We start from the raw sequence: 16,375 nt of genomic DNA on the forward strand, positions 1-16,375 counted from the left end.
ACAGGCAAAGCGTTTCAGTTAAGCAAGATGAACACGCATTGTGCCTATAGTCAACAACACTATTATACACATAAACATCTAAGAAGGTAGGTCTCATATCAAGAGTTCTTACCACAATAAAACAATATTTTTAACAAAAACCACACAAATGCTGAAAGTGGGTTCAAAAAATACTATCACAAGAACAAATAGAACTTTAAAAAATAATGTTGCAGTCTTCCCATCATCCAAACGCATGCCCTTATTTTAGACAAATTTGTTGTGTACAGTTGGTTAGACAATCTAAAAATAACTTTGGGGACAAAGTACATCCTTCCTGCACATAAGTGTAATCTATTAGAGCCCAAGAAAATTTGATCATGTGGAGAAAAACTCAACATAAGACTTCTGAAAGGATGGGAAGAAGAGGGGAGCAAATTAAAGTTTAATAGAATGGAACCTCAGGAAATGGACAAATGGAAATTAGGATAGAGAAACAAATTAATTCTCATTTTAAAAGACTCCTCATTAACTTATTGGATAACATTCTGAGAATTTGGTTGAGGAATGCAGGGATGTGGGGACTGGAGAGTGGGAGAATGATGCTTCTCTGCTTCCGGGCAAGGAAATGGATTTGCGCTATAGCAAGAAGTATTACTGATGAGAGTTAAAAACTTCCTGGATTGTGAAGGTTAAACGAATCAGGAGAGGGCATTGCATCAGACTGTGAAATGTCTTTGTCTGAAGGTATTAGAGTCCTACTTAGAAAAATCAGGATTAATTCTGTCTTCATTTAACACTCTCCTCCTGCCAGAGTCCCTGTGGCTGGATGGTAGGCTGGTCCCCTTGGCCACACTGGGCTTCCTTGAAGTAGCTGTGATCACTGGGACATCTGGAGACAAGAGTCAGACTACAGCTTCCTCTACAGGTCTGGGGAGCTCCATGAAGCCTGCAGGAGACTCCTCCAAGACTTCCCGTCTCCCAGAAAGACCCCTTTTAGGAGCCATATGGTGTCTGCTGCTGCCAGCCTCTCCCAGCACTTACAGTTCCTGCAACAGAGGGAAAGAAACAGCTACCTGTGAGGAAGTCTCCATAGTGTGAGGCAGAGCAGTGTGGGGGGTGGAACCCAGAAGTTGCCATTCATGTTTATTTTTAAGCAAATGATGTACAGACATAGAGAATAAAAAGGGAGGGAGGTTTGAAGCCACAACCTTTCAGGAGGAGTTGCTACCAGCACACTGTTCACGGCACAGCTTCCTTTGCATATGCCTAGTGTTACCCATAGGGAGCCCTTCACATGCCTGAAAAGCCAGACAAACAAACCTGCCACTCAACTCCCCATGGCCTGGTCACTTGGGCACAGAGTGGCAGTATATGGCACCTGAATTAATGTGACTCTAATTTGAAAGCGCCGAGAATAGCGAATTATCACATGAAAATGCAAATTGTTCCTTATCTGGACTGTTCCACAGATGCTATGATTCATCATTGAGTGTTCAGCTGTTTTTCCAAGTAAGATCTCAGTGAAAGGGTGGAAAGGCAGGGCCGAGGCACCTCTGCCTAGGGAGATTTATAGCTCCTTTTATCCAGATGTAAAGCACACAGAGTTGGGAGGGAATATTAAACGTAAAAAATCTCAATCTATCATGTAGTCCTTATTTGAGGAGGATCAAAGGACACACAAACATACACTTACATCCTCCAAAATTTCCTCTCTCCAGATACACATATTCCTTTTATGTAATTCACCCATCCCTTTACATTGCTGTCTGAGTCAAGGCAAATTCTTCCATCCAACCATCCATTCATCTATCCAGCCATCAACTATCCATCTGTCCACCCATCCATCTAGAATTTCTTTCATATATTTGCTGAGGTTTTAGTGAGTTCATTGACGAATGCGTTAAGCCTTTATTTCTGGCCATATACACAATTTCTGATGAAAAATGGGAACTCCAGTGGGGTTTCCCTCTTTCTCCTGTACTAGCACTTGTAGAGGGTGCTCGTTCAAGAGAAGACCACACCTGAGGATTGGACCAGGGTTCAGTGTGTAATTGGAGAGCAATGATCTGGCAGCGTAAGGAAAGCCATGCCTTAGATGGGTCAGGAAGCAGTAACCCTCACATAGCACCCTCTACGGGCCAGCCGGGGACTAAGCACTGAATGACTATTAACTTATTTGCCCTCTAGTTTTGGAAAACACCATAGAGAAAGATCCTTCAAGTTTAGGAAGCTCTACGAGGTCAAATCTCAGCTCTGCTCTTCTATGGTGTCTTTGCACATTCTAGTGCGGGTTAAAGTAGGAACAAAGGGCTTCCCCAGCCTCCCACATCGCAAACATCCTTGTGACTCATAGTGTGCCTCTTCCTTACACTCTTACAAGCCTGACCAGGAAACGGCCATTCAAAGGGCTATTCCACAAATAACTTCCTGTTCATGGTGCTGCCAGAGCAGAACTCCAGCAGGGGAAGGGAGGGTGACAACCCTGGAATGGGAGGCAGGGGCTAGTGCCAGGTTGTACTGGTTGCTGGGGCTGTAAGAAACAGCATGGCTTAGAACAACTGAAATCTATCATTTCACAGGTCTGGAGACCGGAAGTCCAGGATGGAGGTGTTGGCTTCCCTCGGAAGCCATTATGGAAGGATTTCCTTTAGATCTCTCTCCTGACTTCCGCTAATTTCTTGGCTGTGGCAGCACAACTCAAATTATCTCCTGGCATTCTCACCCCACTCCAGCACGATCTCATCCCACCTGACTACATCTGCAACAATCCCATCTCCAAATAAGTTCACATTCTGCAGTACTGAGGGCGAGGACTTCACCAGGTGAGTGGGGACACAATTCAATCTATCACCCAGTAACTAACTTGTAACTTTGAAATTACAAGAGACCACTATGGGACTGATTGCAGCCTGCTATGATGAGACTCTGCATTTGAAATCTGACCTTTAGAAAGCCCTGTTCCACAGATATCCAAAAACAGTCATGAGGGGCCTTGTACTCCTACCAACTGTGGACACTTCAGGAAGGAGACACCATGGCTGCCACTCCCAGAGCTCCAAGACCTCAGGCAGAGTTGCCTCATGCATCCTAGTCATACTTCTCACCCCGTAGTCCCCCTGTGTGATACATGGCTTTGTATGTATAGAAATGCTCTTCTGTGAACAATAGCTGCCCTTTAGTTTAAAGCCACACAGGAGGTCTGAGCCCCTGACCATCCTTCTTGGCCCTCGGTGTATGCAGACACACACAACTCCCAGACCTCTGTGTGAGACCTCTGCATGCACCACTTTGTCCCCTGCCCCAGGATTGCCCCACAGAGGTCAGCAGCTTTCTACAACACCAGAAGTTAAAACTGGCATTGGTCATCTAGAACCTTGCTCAACTCTCTGCATCCAAATCAGGCAGAGAGCTAGGTCACTTTTAAATCAGCTTTCAGGAAGTATAACTTATGCATAATAAAACCCACCAATTTTTAGCATATAATTCAGTCCGTTTTGACAAATATACATAGACATGTCACTACCACCCCAATAATAAACAAAAGATTGCTGGCACCACAAAAAAGTTTCCTTGTGTTTCTTTGCAGTCAATCTTCTCCTCACCTCTCTTCCTGGCAACCATTGATCTGTTTTCAGTCCTTATTGCTTTTTATAGAAAGACATATAAATGAAATGATTAAATATGTATTATGGATTCTTTCACTTAGCATAAGGTTTTTGAGGTTTTGTGCCAATATGTCATTCCATTTACATTGCCGTATAGTATTCTGTTGTATGCATTTTGCACAATTTATTTATTCATTTACTTGTCAATAGACATCTGAGCTGTTTTCCATCTGGAGTCAGTAAGAATAAAAACACTTAGAACATTCAAGTGTAAGTCTTTGTGTGGACCTATGCTTTCGTTTCTCTTAGGTAAAATCCTTGATGGGATTTTTGGGTGGAATGGTAAAAGTATGTTGAGCTTTTTAAAGAACTGCTACATTACTTTTAAAAGTGACTATCATTTGTCATTTCAGCAGCAAGATGTGAGCGTTCATGTTGTTCCACATCTTCATCAGAACTCAAAATTTCCAGTCCTTTAAGTCTTACAGTGTGATAGCTCATTGCAGTATTAATGTGCATTTCCTCATTGACTGACTTGTGGGTCTTTTCATGTGCTTGTTTGCTAATCATATACTTTCTTTGGTAAAGTGTTTACATCTTTTGCCCATTTTTATCAGAGTTTTATCTTCGTATTATTAAATTTTACAACTTCTAACACTTACCTCTTCAGTTTCACTCAGCAGTGTCTTAAAGTTCTCGGTGTGGAGGTCTTGAGCATTTTTAAAAGTTCCATAAGTGTTTCATAAACCTTCTCCATTAACTGAGATGATCTTTCAGTTTTTCCTTTTCAGATTGGTTGATTGTCAAATCTTAAACCGACCTTAGATAAGCTTCATTTGGTGCTGATATATTACAGGTTTTATATAAAGTATTGAAGGATTTGAATTTGTTAAAATTTTGCTAAGGAAATTTTGTCTATATTCATGTGTAATATGCCAGTTTTCTTTTCTCATAATGTTTGGTTTTGGTATCAGGGCATATGCTAGGGATTTTCTCCTCCTCTTTTTTTTTTCCAGAAGACTTGATTTTACTTCTTATTCTATGTAGACTTGATATTACATTTTATTTTAATATTTGATAGAATTCATTAGTGAGGACATCAGGACCTGGAATTTTCTTTGTTGAAAGAGGTTTATTTTTTGTTTTGTTTTTCAGAAGATTTTAACTATGACTCAATCTCCTTAACAAATATTGGGGTACTCAGATTATTTACTTCTGCTTAAGTGAGCTTGGATAGTTTGTGTCTTTTCAGAAATTGGTCCATTTCATCTAAGTTATCAATAAAGTCATCATATTGTGAATCCATCAAGAGATCCACTGACTAACTAGGTCAGAGCCCTCATGATTTAACTGGCAAGAGGGGCAACTCTTAATCCAACCAAGTTAAAAATCAAGATTAGCCATCACAAAACCACTCTTTATCAATTTGACACCCAAACACACCTCATTAAACTATGACATTCTACTCCTGGCCACCAAAGGTTGTGACTATTTCATAATGCAAAATGCACTCAGTCCACCTCCAAGAGTCCCCCAAAATCTTAAACTACAACATTGTTCTAAAGTCCAAGTTCAAAGTCTCTTCTGAAACTCAAGGCAACTCTCAACTGTGAACTCCCCTAAAAATAAAAAGTAAGTTACATGCTCCCGAGACATAATAGCACAGAGTAAACATTCCCATTCCAAAAGAGAGGAATAGGAGAATAGCAAGGAAGAATCAGAACAAAACAAGACAGAAACCTAGACAGGCAATAGCTCCGTGTCCAGAATCTGGGACCTGTGCTGGCAAGATGCCAGTTGCAATGGGCTTGGCCCTGCCAACCGCAGTCCACATGGCCTCTCTCTTGGGTTGGCCTAACTGGTTGCCTACAATGTTCCTCAGCAGACAGTCCCCATTCCTGGTATCTCTAATATCCTAGAGTCTCCATTACAGCTTAGTCTTCACCATCACAGTTTCATGCATTGCCCTCCAAGAGGTTGCCTGCAGGGACTTCAGCACTGCCACACATTGCCTACCCTCCCAGGCATTCTTCTGAACTCTGAGTGGAAGCCTCCATAACTCCATAACTCTTCCATTCTGCATTGTCTGCAACACTAGCATTAAGTAAACAATGCCAAGGTCTGCCACTAGTTCATACAATAGCCAGGCCTTCTTGGATCATGGTTACATTGACCCTTGAGTGCCTAGGAAGCTGATCATGGTAAAATGAATCCTGGGGAAACAACTTCCTAGGTGGCCCTGTCTAAGCAGGCCACCCCAGAAGTGTCTTTTCTCAAAGGAAAGTCTTTCAAATGGATTTACTCTTTAATACCCTTTGCCTTCAAAAGATGGGGTCTGGCCAATTCCTGAAAATGCCCTCAAGTCATCTTTCTTATTATTCCAGTGCAAAGTGCTTGTCATTTTTTTTAGTAGCTCTAATCTCTGATCGCTTCAGAAATCATGTCTTCCTTAGCCCAACTGCAAATTTTACATGGGCTTTTCTAGCCAGACTGTAAGTTTTCAAGTAATTCTGTGCTGCTTTTTGCTCCAAATTCTCACTGTAAAGCTGGCTAAAAGCAGCCGGCAATACCCATGCACAGTCTAAATGCTGGGCTGCCTTGAAATTTCCTCCACCAGATTAATTAGTCCATCACCTTTGCATGCAGCCTCCCCCAAAGTCTCAGGAAAGGGACAAAATATAGACAAGTTAATTGCCAAAATATAACAGAGTATCCTCTAGTCCAATTCCCAATAGGGCAGACATGGCAGAGCAGAGCAGAGCAGCTTACATCATGGTGGTCACCAAGCAAATGAAAAGCTCCTTAATACCTTTTCAGTGTTTGTAAGATCTGTAGTAATTTCTCATTCTTATTACTGGTAATTTGTATCTTTTCTCTGTTTTATTTAATCAATCAGGCTAGAGCTTAGTCAGTTTTACTCATCTTGGTGAAAAAAAAAGGCTTTTGGCTTCATGTGCTCTCCGTATTGTTCTTCTGGGTTTGGTTTCTTTTGTTGATGGTACTGGAGTTTGAATCCAGGACCTTGTACTGAGGTGCTCTACCACTTGAGCCATACCCACAGAAATTTTCTCTTTTCTATTTCATTGATTTCTGTTCTTACCTTTATTTTTTTCTTCCTCATGCTTACTTGGGACTTAATTTGATCTTCTTTTCCTAGTTTCATAAGATGGAAGCCTAGAACATTGCTTTGGAAATGATCTGCTTTTCTAATATTAATAATATTGGAATGTTAGTATTTAATATTAGTATTTAATGCTATAAATGTCTCTCTAATCACTCCTTTGGCTATATACCACAAACTTTCATCTTCGTCATTTTCAAAATATTTTCTAATATCTTTTGTGATTCCTTATTTGATCCATGGGTTATTTAAAAATACTTTATCAATTTCCAAATAGTTGGGGCTTTCCCAGATATAATTCTTTTGCAAGTTTCTTGTTTATGTCACAGCCAGAAAACATACTTTGTATTTGTTTAGTCTCTTAAATTTTTAGACTTGCTTCATGTACCAGAATATAGTCTGGCATGGGGAATATGCCATGTGTATTTGATAAGAATTATCTGGTCTGTTCTTGTAATATAGAATAACTAATAAATACTAATGAGATCAAGTTTGCTAATACTGTTCAAGATTCCTTGCTCCTTACAAATCTTTTGACTAATTATTCTATAAATGTTTGAGAAAGGGTTACTGAAGTCTCTAAATGTAATTACAGGGTTTTCTATTTTTCCTTTCAGTTTTATCACTGTTGCTTCATGTGTACCTTGTTGTAAATGCATTGAGGATTTTCACGTCCTCTTGGTAAATTGATACATTCTTGTCATTGAACAATGTCCTTCATTATCTCTGGTAATTTTCCTTATCCTGAAGTCTGAATTATCTGATATTAACAAAGTCACTTGATTTTTCTTTTTATTAGTGTTAATTCATCTTTCTCCATTATTTTATATTTACCCCATCTTTGTTTTTATATTTAAAGTGAATTTTTGATGTGTAGCATGTAGTTGGGTTTTGCTTTTTTTTTAGCCTCTCTGGTAATCCTTCTAATTGAGGTGTTTAGACTATTTATATTGAATATAACTATATGATTTAGTTTACATCTAGTTATAATTATTTGTTTTCTACTTGTGCCATTTGTTCACTCCTTTTTCTTGTTTTTCTGCCTTTTTTATCTGTACACATTAGCTGTATCTTTTCTTAGTCAGCTCTCTGGGGTTTGCTAAATTTTCTCAGTCTTCTTTCCTCCTCACATCTAGAATAAGAACCTTTCTGTGGAATACTTCCACTTTTTCCTACCATCATTCCCTATTTTTTTATTCATTTATTCATATGTGCATACATTGTTAGGGCCATTTCTCCCCCTTCTCCCTCCCCCACCCCCTCCCTCTCCCCCTTACCCCCCTCGCTTCCAGGCAGAACCTGTTCTGCCCTTTTCTCCAATTTTGTTGAAGAGAAGACATAAGCAATAATAAGAAAGGCAAAGCATTTTTGCTAGTTGAGATAAGGATAGCTATACAGAGAGATTCCTAGCATTGCTTCCATGCACAAGTGTATTACAACCTGAATTGATTCATCTCTACCTGAACTCTTCACTACTTCCTGGTTACCTTCCCATATTGACCTCTGTTGTTTTAAGGTTACTGTATTAACGCCTCTGCAGTGGAGACATCGAACACTTTCCAGTTTTGGGTTTCCTACCTATCCCCATTCCTCCCGCATGTGCTCTCCCCTTAGCGTGAGCAACAACATTGCTGCCTTTGCCCTAGATCTAAAGTCCACATACGAGGGAGAACATATGATTTTTGGTCTTCTGAGTCTGGCTAACCTTGCTCAAGATGATGTTCTCCAATTCCATCCATTTTCTTTCACCATCATTCCTTATTGTCACACATTTATTTCAAGCAGTGCTATAAGCCATAAATACATTTGTTATGATTTTTGCTCAAAGAAGTCAATTATTATGACATACATTTAGAAATGAGAAACTATTTATTTTATATCCATCCATACATTTACAGCTTTCAGAATGTGTTGTTCCTCTGCATAGATACAAATTTTCATATGTGCTCATCTTTCTTCTGCCAAAGAGAAGTTACTTTTTTTCAGTTATGGTCTGATGTGATATATTATTTTATCCATATTCTCTCACCTTTTGTTTATCTGAAAAAGTCTTCATTTCCCCTTCGTTTTTAAAAGATATTTTTGTTAGGTATAGAATTCTAGACTGAGTTTATTTTCCTATCATAACTTGTCAATCTTTTAACTTGTAGTTTGCTTAGTCTACAGTAAAAACTATGTTACCATTTTTATAAAGATAAAATGTGTTTAAAGTGCACCCATCCAGCTGCTTTTACATTTTCCTGATTATCTCTGGCTTTAAGCAATTTGATTGTGATGTGGCCTGGTGTGATTTTTGTGTTTCCTCTACTTTGGTTTCATTGAAATTGTTGTACCTTTCTGTTCACTTTTCTCCCTCAAATTTAGGAATGTTTGGGCTATTTTTAAAAATTATCTTTTCTGTCCCACTTTTCTCTCCTTATGTGACTCAATTATATTAGTAGGCCTTCAAGATTGTATCACTTGCCACTGACACTCGATTATTTTAGTCTTTTTCATCTGTTCTTCATTTTGGGTCACTTTTATGCTACTTCTTCAAATTCACTGATCTTTACTTCTAGTCTTATCTATTGTCAATTCCATACAGCATGTTTTTCATTTCAGAAATTGTATTTGTCCATCTCTTAAAGTTTCATTTGACTTTTATGAAGACATATGCATATATATCTTCTACTTCTCTTCTCATGTTCCTATAATTTCTTTATAACCAGACTATTTTTATAACTGTTTTAAAACATCCTTGTCTGATAATTCCATCCTGTCCAAATTGTCTGGGACCATTTCTATTAGTTAACTTGCCTCCCTACCCATCCCCACCATCACAATTCTTTGCTTCTTTTAATGTCTTATAAAATTAGATGTATGTGTTACATTTTGCTCTCATACACGATTACTTAGAATCAGTTGGATATTTTTGAGACTTGCTTTTAAGCCTTGTTAAGGCAGAACCAGAACAGACATTTGTCTAGGGTTGTTTTGGCTCCTCCAGTAAGAAGACAACTCTTCTGAGGACTCTGCTCAGTGCCTGATTTATGAGGAGATCTTTCCACTCTCGCTGGTGCAAACATGAATTAGTTCCACCCCTCTGTGAGCTCTAACAGTTGTTTGGTCTACTGCTTTCTAGTGGGTTTCCCCCCTGGCCTTGAGTTTCCTTTCATGCTTGTGCACATCAGCACTCTGTAAAGCTTCAAGAGACTTTTCCACAGAGCACCATCTGTCACTGCAATTCTATTCCCTTCTCCATGCTACTCTGCCCTGCAAATTCTAGTTGCCTTGGCCTCCCCAGACTCTGATATCTGCCTCTGAAGTCAACACAACTATCAAGGTACATTTCCTTCCCCACCCCCCACCCCATACCATGGCCTAGAAACTGGCTCTAGCAAGCAATAAGCAGATGCAATCCTGGGGTTCACCTCCTTTGTTTCCCTTCAGCCAGAGGTCATACTCCCATGCTACCTGCTGTCCAACACCTGAAAACCATTATTTCACACATTTTACTTTGATCTTCTAGTTGTTTAAGGTGAAGGAATAAATCAAGACCCAGTTATTCTATCAAGGCCGCCAGTGAAGTCAGTTCCTATCTTTGAGGAATTTTAAAGGATAGAGTTCCAATTTCCTACACTGATCTACCCAATTATCCCACTCAGCCCCACTATTTTATCTTACTTCTTGCATATTTCCTCTGGACTTTTCTGAACCACCATAGTTTAAGTCTCTGGGAAGGGGCTCAGCACAGCGCAATGCTTAGGATGGTGCTAGGGCCTTACCAACATCAAGTTATATTCTGCAGGCCGCAAAGAAAAATGGAAGCTTAGTTGGCAATATGATAATCCCTTGGCCTCTTATCACAGAGAAATGGACATTTGGCCAAATAATCTGGCCCCAATTGGTGAGGGGGTTGCCAAACACAGCCCCAAACTAGAAGACACCTGAGTTCTTGTCCTACTCTCTGCAATGTCTATGTGAACATGTCATTGAGTTCAGCTTTCTCATCTGAATAATACAGGGTTGAACTAGATGACTTGTAGTTCTCCTTGTAATTTTAACAGATTTTAATCCTAGAATTTATCTACAAAATGATCCTGATCAAGGCCTCTGTTCATCCCCCTTTCCACAAGCGTGAGTTACGCATCCATTGTTGCCAGGGCTTTGATTCTGAACACCAACCCTCTCAGTTCTCTGTAAGGTTGCAGTGTCTTCTGGATTGGGGGACCTTCGGTGACACTTTCCTTTTTCCATGTTCTAATTCGTGCTGAATGCAGAGCTGTTACCTTCCCAGGCTGAGCAGTGTTTTCTTTCTTTAAAGATATCTGTGTGTGTGTCTGTCTGTATGTATGTATGTGTGTGTGTGAGACATTTGCCAAGTTCTTTCCCATATATAATTTGCCACCATATATAAATGCATGTTCCACATCCCTGATTAACTCCAACCTGAAAAACCCAGCCTGCACTCCCCCCTCCCCAAACACCATAGCATAAAGGAACTTCCTCCCACATTCCACCTGTTCCTACCTTGCCAACTGCTCACTGGATGCTACAGTAGTGCACAACAGCTCGGGCCCCAGCCTGGGGAGAAGGGGAATAGAGTAGAAGCCAGCAGGGGTTGCTAAAATCACTATAAAATAATAATCCCTGTATCAAAAGCCTATTTGATCCAATAATCAGCCTTGAGAACACTTTCCAGTCCCAGTGGAAATCTAGTGACGAAATCCAAAGGGTACACGTGTGTATCTCTGGTTCTAGGTGACCTTGGGCACCTTCCTTCCCTGGTTCTCTGCTATCTAAGATGGGGTGTACCATTGCTTGGCCCCCCATGAACTCAGGGCTGTTGATAGGGCAAATAAGATCATAACTGAAAGAGCAGAGTTTGCTGAATGCAAGGTGGTGGCAACAGTGCTGAGATAATTAGCTTTTCTGTACTGAGGAGCTGCAAATACACACACAGGAACTTTCTTTTCAGGCTTTCAGGCTGTTAAAAGATACTGTGATCTCCCAGTTCAACCCTAGAGTTTCTTTGTGTTGTCCTGAAGAAAAAGAGAGCGGAGGGGGCAGGTTTACTCCACAGTTGCTATTTTAGTATCCTGAGGAGCCAGGCTTGTTGATTACAGAGATTGTTATCTCTTTTAGGGCTCAATGAAGGTCACCTTCAAATCTTTTGCTGAACCAGAGGTGCCTTTTCCCCTAATGCTCAATCTAAGCAAAACCTGGGACAGTGGGGGTCAAGGAGAAGTGGAAGGGGGGATGCACTGAAGATGCTGTGAGAGCTAAGAGAAGAACCCAGGCTATCTGGGAAGGAGGGAAGGAAGAAAAGGAAAAAGGGTGAAAAGGATTTTTTAATGCTGCTCTCTGGAGTACAATATAATAGATGTCTGGGAGGAATCATCCCAGAGAGAAGTCCTTTTTAATAATAATGCCTTTATCTGCACTAGATCTCCCCCAGGGAGCCAGTGGCTAACTGGGAGAGAGAATTATAGATCTGGAGTTGTAAATCATACATGCTGCATGTGGACATAGCCACTGCCTCAGAGGCGAGGAATAAGGCCTGGCCAAGGCCATCAGGAAAATTTCCAAGGATGTGATGTTAGTTATAGGAGCAGGGGCATGGGTGTGGGCCAAACACTTCATCCAGCCTCAACAGCTTTGGGAGGGAAGAGCAAGGAATTCAACCAATGAGGGTATTAACAGATCCACAGAGAAAAGGCTTCTGGGAGGACAAGCACCACCCTGAGACTCCAGACCCTCATTCCAAAATTTCTCTGAAGGAAGAGACCAGGGTGGTGTTAAACTCTAGGGCAATCTGAGCCAGGATACTCCTCTATCCAATCTTGTCCTTGTCATTCTCTCCTCCCCACATGTCACTCTGCCTTCCTTCTCCATTCCTGGGTGTTCCCCATCCCCACCCCTTCAGGAAGACCAGTCACACTGGGCTCTCCTCCTCTCAGGAGGCTCTCCTGAGAAGTCTTTGAGAGGCACCTCCAGCCTCCTCACAGGTTCTGCTTCTCCATGGAGCCACCCCGTGCTAAGAACCTGAAAGCAAGGGCTTTGAAATGGCATGATTTTCCCACTGGAAGCAAGAAAGCAATGGGAGTATTTGCTCAAGATCCTATTTGTACCTTAAAGCCTGGTTAATTCCATTTTGAAGCTCCCAGTGAGCCAGGAATCTGGGTGTGGCAGGAAGTTTCTTGTAAGAGTCATAATTAGATCACTGTGCTTTTACTCACCACTAGAGTCCCTGAGGTGGCCTCTAGGGGCTACTTGTGGTGGTGGGAAAGTGGGGGAGTACACTGGCAAGCATTGTGCATGATCTTAATTTTATGTGCTCACCTTGTCTCTTGAGGTATTGCTGGCCTTCAAGTTTGATGCCTTTGATGACCAAGTCCTCCTCCAGTGTCTCCATCAAACTCTACACTTGGTGCAAAGATCTGTCTTTAACAAATCCCCCTTCAAGTCAATAGATGGCAATTTGGTGTTCCTTTTGTTAAATCTTAAATCTATGTAATGCTTCTCTTTTCTTTTGCTTGTTAAATAAAGCTCACAGTCATCTCTCCATTCATCCCTTACCTTATCCTCCTCAGCAAGTCATTTGCCCTTGAGCTCACAAGCAGAGATGCTCATATGGAAGATTGGTGGATGAGCCTTGGAGATGGGCCACCAAACAGTGGAGTCACCAAGTGTCTCTAGTTTTCTTAAACCCTTGAAACCCTGAGCAAGCCAGCCTTCTTTTCTACTACTGCATTCCTTGATTTTCCCAGACTTGCTTTGCAGGTGAGCAGTGATGAAGTAGATACCATTGTGTACACATTAAGAACCAGATTCTGATTCAAATCCCAGATCTACCAATTACTGCCTATATGTCCTGGACTAATGAGTTAACTTCTCTGAGTCTCAGTTTCCTTAACTGTCCAACAGGGATGATATCAATATCCTACTTGTCTGATTAAAGTAGTTACTGTAATGCACCATTAACAGTGTCTAGTAGATTGTAAACACTACATATCTCCTCATCATTGTATTAGTGTGTTTTCCATTGCTATAACAAAACACTTGAGGCTATCATAAAGAAAAGAGACTTATTTAGCTCAGAGATTTTGTTGTTGCTGTTTTTTGTTTGGGGAGTTTGGTTTTGGTTCATTAGTTGGTTAGTTGATTTTTGAGGCAGGGGCTCACTATGTTACTCGGGCTGGTTTCAAACTTGAGGCAGGACACATGTGATTCTCCTGCCTAAGCCTCCCAAGTGGCTAAGCTCCCAGGTGCACGTGTCACTGCACCTGGCTTAGCTCACAATTTTAAAGGCTAAAGCCCAACAGCAGAGTCTCATCTGTTCAGCCTCTAGCGAGAGCCACCTTGGCTGTTTCACATCATGGCTGGAGCACAAGCAAGAGGAAGAGATTGCGTGGTGAGACAGGAAGCCAAAGACTGGGGAGAGACCAGTCTTGATTTTTTGTTTTCTGGGGGTTTTTTTCCCTAATAACAACTTGCTCTTGCAAGAACTTGTTCCATGAGGCCAGTATTAATTAGGTCTCAGTGACTGATGGCTCCCATTAGGCCCCATCTCTTAAAGGTCCCACCATCTCATAACATTGCCACAGTGGGGACCAAGATTGCACCCACATCCACACCATAGCATCCGTGATCGTTTTTTCTGGCTGATTGCTGCTCAGTTTCTTATTTGGAGTTACCTCTTCTCCATTGGGCACAACCCGGGTGATAAGTCACCAGAGCCTCACCCTTTCATGGGCACATGATGAAAGCTAGCCACAGGACACCTCCTCTGGGATTTGAATCTTGAGCATGGGAACAGAGACTTAAAACATTTGGTTGGAGCTGCCAAGCTCTTTCTACTTGGATACCACGAAGTGATGGCTGCTTCCAGGCCCCCGGCACTGCCTTGGTTCTTGCCCACCACCCAAGTCCCATTGTCTAGCCTCTCTGTCATGCTGGGAGCTCCCTTTAGATGAGTTTGTACAAGAGGTGCTGAGAGTTCAGATGCCTCTGCATGGATGAGGGTTCTATCCTACCACCTTCTACCTCCACTATCTTCCCCCTCTGGCTCTCTCTGCTACCTGATGCCTTCTCTGCTGAGGAGGGTCAGGAGAGAAGAGAGATCACCAGGAATATCAAACAGTATTTCTTCCCTTGAGGCTCGTTTGCCAGCCCTTCTGTCAACCTCACCCAGTTCAAGCTCTCCTTCAGCAGCCTCCCTCCAGTCAGGCAAGAACACATGGGCCAGTGCAGTGGCTCAAGCCTTGAATCCCAGCTAGGCAGGAGGCTGAGATAGGAGGATAGAAGTCCAAAGCTGGCCCAAGGCAAAAATAAAAAAAGCAAGAACCTATCTGAGAAATAAACTTAAAGCAAAAAGGATGGAGGGCATGGCTCAAATGGTAGAGTGCTTGTCTAGTGAAGCCCTGAATTTGAATTCAAACCTCAGCACTGCCAAAGAAAAAGAAAAAGGAGAAGAAGAATCCTTGATGTTGGAGTCACAGTATTTGGGAAGGACAGAAATAGAAAAAGGAAAAGACAGGTCTCACATCTGCCCCAACTGTGGGGCTCGGTTGCTGACTTCAGCTTTTAGTGCTGTAACAACTGCTTCCTGCTCAGCCCTCAATCCCCTAACAGAAGAAAGACCTCTGCAAACCAGCCCGACTCCCATATAGAATCCCTCTGGGATGCTGGCTCCCATGCCAAAAGCTGTTTTGATGGGAAACCATATCAAAATGAAATTCATGAATGGACTTTTCCATGAATTGACTTTCGGCAAATTTTCTCAGGTGCCCAAAGCCAACCACACTCAGAATCACTCCTCCAAAAAAGGAAACAGAAATCAAAGTCCCAAGGTTTTTTCTAAGAAGGCTGAGAAAGCAGACAGGGAAGCCACTTCACATTTAGGAGTCACCTGCTATGTCCTAGGGGCTTTATATGTGTGATCTCATCTCACCCTTCACAACGAGATCATGAGCAGTGTTAGAGTTTGGTTCTGGAATGCCCCAAAGGCTCTTGTGTCTGGTGGCAGTATTGAGAGGTAATGAAACCTTTAAGAGATGGGGCCTAGTAGAAGGAAGTTAGGCCTCTGGAGGAGTACCCTTACAGGGGATATTAGGACACTAGCCTTTTCTCTCTCTTTTTTTCCCTTCCCAGTTACTCTACCACACGCTCCTGACATGATGTTCTGCCTTACCACAGGCCCAGAGCAACAGGACCAAGCAATGATAGACTGAAACTGTAAACCAAAATAAACCTTTTCTTCTTTAAGTTGTTTGTCTCAGGCATTTTGTTAATAGTCATAGAAAGCATGGAATTGTTAGTTTTATGTGTAAGAAAACTGAACCTTGAGAGATGAGTAACCTGCCCATAGTTTCTGGCTCCAGATTCCCAGTCTTTTCCTTTAAATCATGCAGCACCCCCATTATCTATCTTTCGCCCAGCCTCAATCAGAGAGAAACAGTTCTTGAGGACCACAGAGATAGTATCTGAATTGTCACCCTGCAACTCATCTGGCATCCAGCCAGGGACCCCATTCCTTCCATTTGGCAAGAAGCAGTGAAGGAGAAAACTGAGACTCTGTGAGGATCTTCTGTGTGCCAGGCATTGTCACAATACTCATTTACATAATCCCCCATCTAGCCAGGACTAACTCATCCAGGGTCACACGACTCTCATGAGGTAGTGACAG

The sequence above is a fragment of the Castor canadensis genome, chromosome 2 (genome assembly GCF_047511655.1).
Source record: "Castor canadensis chromosome 2, mCasCan1.hap1v2, whole genome shotgun sequence".
NCBI lineage: Eukaryota > Metazoa > Chordata > Mammalia > Rodentia > Castoridae > Castor > Castor canadensis.